This window comes from Procambarus clarkii, chromosome 39 (assembly GCF_040958095.1).
Source record: "Procambarus clarkii isolate CNS0578487 chromosome 39, FALCON_Pclarkii_2.0, whole genome shotgun sequence".
Taxonomy (NCBI): Eukaryota; Metazoa; Arthropoda; class Malacostraca; order Decapoda; family Cambaridae; genus Procambarus; species Procambarus clarkii.
In genome coordinates, this window is record NC_091188.1 from 20,300,900 (window position 1) to 20,307,240 (window position 6,341).

The window sequence follows — 6,341 nt, forward strand, 5'->3', positions numbered from 1 at the left end:
TCAACGGCCTGCTGACTCCTTATGTTCCTTGCGCCTTCAGCCTGAAGTCTCCAAAGGAATTTGTGGACTTACTGCGGGGCGCACGGGCCACAGGGATAAGAGCCTCGTTGGACGTAGAATCGCTGTTTACCAACGTACCTGTGGACGAGACAATCGGAATGATAGCCGACAGAGTGTATCGTGATCCAGCCTGTACTCCTCTTGACATGCCAGAAAGTATTCTGAGGAAACTACTCCAAGCTTGTACTAAAGAGGCACCCTTCTTGAGCCCGGATGGGCACATGTATAAGCAAGTAGATGGGGTCGCCATGGGTTCTCCCCTAGGTGTCCTGTTTGCAAACTTCTACATGGGTACCATGGAGCAAAAAGTCTTAGTCGACATGAACTTGAAACCGGCCATATACTGCAGGTATGTTGACGACATTTTTACACAGGTACCTGATGTCAGACATCTGCAGGAGCTGAAGGAGGCATTTGAGCAGAGTTCCGTGCTGCGTTTCACTTACGAGACGGAAAAGGATGGGAAGCTGCCTTTTCTAGATGTAACAGTCATGGAAAAGGGCGGAGGTTTCCACACTGCAGTCTACACTAAGGAAACAAACATAGGAATGTGCCTAAATGCCAACAGCGTCTGCCCTGACAGGTACAAGAGGAGTGTCGTTAACGCATACGTCGACCGTGCTCTCAGCCACAGCTCAGAATGGAAGCAAGTCGACGAAGAACTCTGTAGGGTAAGGCAGGTCCTAGTCAATAACGGCTTCTCCAATGGTTTCATCGAAGACATCATAAGAAGGAAAGTGAAAAGCCATGCAACCTCCGAAGAGACAACTAACACAACACCTATACCCCCTATTAGACTATTTTACAGGAACTTCTTTTCCACAGCTCATAAAACGGAGGAAAGAGTCCTGAAAGATATTGTTAATAGAAACGTTATCCCTACAGACAAAAATCAGAGGATACAACTGACGATTTACTATAAAACTAGAAAAACGGCCAGCCTACTCATGAGAAACTCTCCAGACACAAAACAGAACGCTTTAAAAGAGACTAACGTCGTCTATGCCTTCAAATGCCCACTTGGGGACTGTAAGCTCCAAAAAACCCAGTATATAGGCAAGACAACAACATCTCTTTCTAGGCGTTTAACGATGCATAAGCAACAGGGCTCCATTAAGGAACATATAATCTCTTCCCATAACCAAACCATCGCCAGAGAAATCCTAGTAAACAACACAGAAATCATCGATAGATACAGCGATAGAAGGCGGCTTGACGTTTGCGAGGCACTACACATCAAGAAGTCAACACCAGCAATCAACAGCCAATTATTGCACAACTATATTCTACCCACCTCAAGACTCCGCTCCAATATAGAAGCATCAAGAAATATGGACCAATAGGCTTTCAACAAACACTTCTATTCAATACCCATTGTTTCTGTTCTGTCTTGTGTTGATACTTTTAATACCCTATTAATATCCCCTATTGTTCTGTCTTGTGTTAATGCCACATCACCCTTCCCACCTCACTCAAATGTAGATATAAAATCAGAGAAACGCAAGTTCTAATCAGTTGTGTATTTGTGAAGTCTTTGAAAATGTAATAAGTTTTACGAAACGCGCCCGTGTCGCGTCAGACTAGAAATAAAAATGAATTTTGGAGAAGTGATTTTTTATTTACCTCCAACAGTGAAGCGTAATGTACGAAAGATTGAGAAAATTCGTGTTAGAATTATTAATCTTACTTTTTCGGTCATATTTAATAATATATATATATATTATTATATATATATATATATATATATATATATATATATATATATATATATATATATATATATATATATATATGTCGTACCTAGTAGCCAGAACGCACTTCTCAGCCTACTATGCAATGCCCGATTTGCCTAATAAGCCAAGTTTTCATGAATTAATTGTTTTTCGACTACCTAACCTACCTAACCTAACCTAACTTTTTCGGCTACCTAACCAAACCTAACCTATAAAGATAGGTTAGGTTAGGTTAGGTAGGGTTGGTTAGGTTCGGTCATATATCTACGTTAATTTTAACTCCAATAAAAAAAAATTGACATCATACATAATGAAATGGGTAGCTTTATCATTTCATAAGAAAAAAATTAGAAAAATATATTAATTCAGGAAAACTTGGCTTATTAGGCAAATCGGGCCTTGCATAGTAGGCCAAAAAGTGAGTTCTGGCTACTAGGTACGACATATATATATATATATATATATGTCGTACCTAGTAGCCAGAACTCACTTCTCAACCTACTATTCAAGGCCCGATTTGCCTAATAAGCCAAGTTTTCCTGAATTAATATATTTACTATAATTTTTTTCTTATGAAATGATAAAGCAACCCTTTTCTCTATGTATGAGGTCAATTTTTTTTATTGGAGTTAAAATTAACGTAGATATATGACCGAACCTAACCAACCCTACCTAACCTAACCTAACCTATATTTATAGGTAAGGTTAGGTTAGGTAGCCAAAGAAAGCTAGGTTAGGTTAGGTTAGGTAGGTTAGGTAGACGAAAAAACATTAATTCATGAAAACTTGGCTTATTAGGCAAATCGGGCCTTGAATAGTAGGCTGAGAAGTGCGTTCTGGCTATTAGGTACGACATATATATATATATATATATATATATATATATATATATATATATATATTATATATATATATATATATATATATATATATATATATATATATATTTATATATATATATATATATTTATATATATATATATATATATATATATATATATATGCAAACAAGCCTGAATGGTCCCCAGGGCTATATACAACTGAAAACTCACACCCCAGAAGTGACTCGAACCCATACTCCCACAACTGGTATGTACAGGGACGCCTTAATCCGCTTGACAATCACGACCGGACATAAGGAAGTGATAGCCGAGGCTATTTGAACCACTTCCCCGCCGGCACTCGGATGGTAATCTTGGGCATAGCATTTTATCAAATCACCTCATTCTTTGGGGCACACGTGAGGAACACAAATGCAAACAAGCCTGAATGGTCCCCAGGACTATATACAACTGAAAACTCACACCCCAGAAGTGACTCGAACCCATACTCCCACAACTGGTATGTACAGGGACGCCTTAATCCGCTTGACAATCACGACCGGACATAAGGAAGTGATAGCCGAGGCTATTTGAACCACTTCCCCGCCGGCACTCGGATGGTGCCGGCGGGGAAGTCAGTCAAGCGGATTAAGGCGTCCCTGTACATACCAGTTGTGGGAGTATGGGTTCGAGTCACTTCTGGGGTGTGAGTTTTCAGTTATATATATATATATATATATATAATATATATATATATATATATATATATATATATATATGTCGTACCTAGTAGCCAGAACGCACATCTCAGCCTACTATGCAAGGCCCGATTTGCCTAATAAGCCAAGTTTTCATGAATTAATTGTTTTTCGACTACCTAACCTACCTAACCTGACCTAACCTAACTTTTTCGGCTACCTAACCAAACCTAACCTATAAAGATAGGTTAGGTTAGGTTAGGTAGGGTTGGTTAGGTTCGGTCATATATCTATGTTAATTTTAACTCCAATAAAATAAAATTGACCTCATACATAATGAAATAGGTAGCTTTATCATTTCATAAGAAAAAAATTAGAAAAAATATATTAATTAAGGAAAACTTGGCTTATTAGGCAAATCGGGCCTTGAATAGTAGGCCAAAAAGTGAGTTCTGGCTACTAGGTACGACATATATATATATATATATATATATATATATATATATATATATATATATATATATATATATATATATATATATACATACATATATATGTTGTACCCAGTAGCCAGAACGTCGTACTCGGCCTACTATGCAAGGCTCGATTTGCCTAATCAGCCAAGTTTTCCTGAATTAATATATTTTTCTCATTTTTCTATTTTGAAATGATAAATCTGCCCGTTTCATTAATTATAAGTTAATTTGTTGAAATTTGAGTTAAAACTAATGTAGATATATGACCGAACTTAACCAACCTTACCAAACCTAACCTAACCTAAACTATCACAACTAAGTCAATAATTTATGTTCCTAATATAATATAATAATAATAATTCAAATAAACTAATTGGACACAAATTATTGAAAATAGAGAAAATCACTCGGCCTATTAGGCAAATCGGGCCTTGCATAGTAGGCCGAGAAGTGCGTTCTGGCTTCTAGGTACGACATATATATATATATATATATATATATATATATATATATATATATATATATATATATATATATATATATATATACAGACATATATATACACAGACATTAACAAATTTATTCAAACACATAAAACCAGGCAGGCGACAGGCTAACACATTGGGAAGGCAGGAAAGTAGAATGTTATATCCCAAGGAGTAGAAATAAGAAGAACAGAAGGAGGCCAAAACCAGCGATGATGAAGCGATTACGATGCGGACATGAAGGAGCAAGAGAGATGAAGGAGGCGGAGAGTGATTTTAATGGACATTAAGAACGATGGGGGATGAGGTGAGTGAGAGAGATTGAGAAAGTGAGAAAGGAGAGGGAGGGAAGAAGAGACGGTGGATAGAGAGGGGAGATGGGAAAGTGGATGGAAGATGGAGGCAGGAAGGATGGGATGGAAGAGAAAAAAAAATATGTTGTTAGTGATTGTGAGGAAGGATGACATTGTAAAGAAAACGTGACAGAAATTATCTGAAAATTGTAAAGAATTGTAAAGTAAAGTAGCGGAGATATCAGAGAAGGGTTTACCCTGAGTGGTCGAGGAGGTCAACTAGGAGGCCTGGTCGAGGACCGGGCTGCGGGGACGCTAAGTCCCGGAATCATCGCAAGATAAGAAGTGTACCTTACGTTAGTTCACAGGATCAACGTCGCCGCGGTTCGGTCTCTGACGAGGCGTCTTCTTTGGTGGTATATTGAACCAGACTGACAGACGCAGCTCCAAACAGCATGAGGTTAAATCTTAGTCCGTTGATTAGGTAACCTTTGAAGGTGTTTATCAATTTATCTTTTGAACAAGAGAGGAAATATATATACATATATATATATATATATATATATATATATATATATATATATATATATATATATATATATATATATATTAGTCAAAATATCAATAAAATGTAGAATGAGAAAGAATAATATATTGCGAGTATCGATTTAGGTGAGACAGGACATTCCAGCCTATTTATACATCCTCTGGTGTGTGAGGACATTCATAGTGCATTCATTTGATCATTGCTGCTCTATATAATTTGTCAATCCCCCTTCAGAATCATCTACATGTCTATCATGTCCATCCTATTCTTTCTTTCCTATAGTGTAGTGAGGTCCAGTTCCCTCAATCTTCCTTCATAGCTCAGTCTCCTTAGCTCAGGAACGAGTCTTCTTGCATATTTTTGGATCCCTTCAAGTTTGGTTTTCTGCTTCATTAGGAAGACTTTCCAAGCTGGGGAAGAACATTCAATAACAGGTTTCACAAAGGATGTATACAGTGCTCGGAAGGGATCTTTGTCCAAGTTCCTGAAGGATAACCGGACGTTTGTCAGTATAGCCTATGTATCCGTCGGAATGTTGCTGGTGTGTGCGACTGGTGTTGGATCTTGAGGGTGTTCACTCCTAAGTCATTCTCTTTCAGTTGGAAGTTAGAAGTTGCCTTCTTTTCATCATGTACAATATTTGAGGTCATCTCTAGCTCGTATCTTGTAACCCTATCATCATTACCTAGCCTCAAGACTTTACATTTATCAGCATTAAACTGCATCTACCAATTTTTGACCATTTCAAAACCCTATTTAGATCAACTTGAAGAGATAGTGAGTCTTTTTCCGTGTTTATTTCATAACTGATTTTTGTATCATCGGCAAAATTGCAATTGTTTCTACTCAAACCTGAATCTATATCATTTATATATATTATAAGCATCAGAGGTCCCAGGACAGAGCCTTGAGGCACTCCACTTACAACATTTTTCCACTCTGACTTAACACCATTTATACTAACTCTCTGCTTCCTTTGGTGTAGCCATGCCCTAATCAAACTTAATATAGCACCCCCAAATACCACGAGCCTCTATCTTTTTAATCAGACTTTCATGTGGCACTGTATGAAAAGCTTTGCTAAAGTCAAGGTACACAATATCACAATCCTTACTACTATCAACTACCTCAACTATGCTGGAATAAAATGATAACTAATTTGTTAAACATGAACGGCCATTTGTAAAACCATGCTGCGAACCATTCATTAAGTTATGTTTTTCAAGAT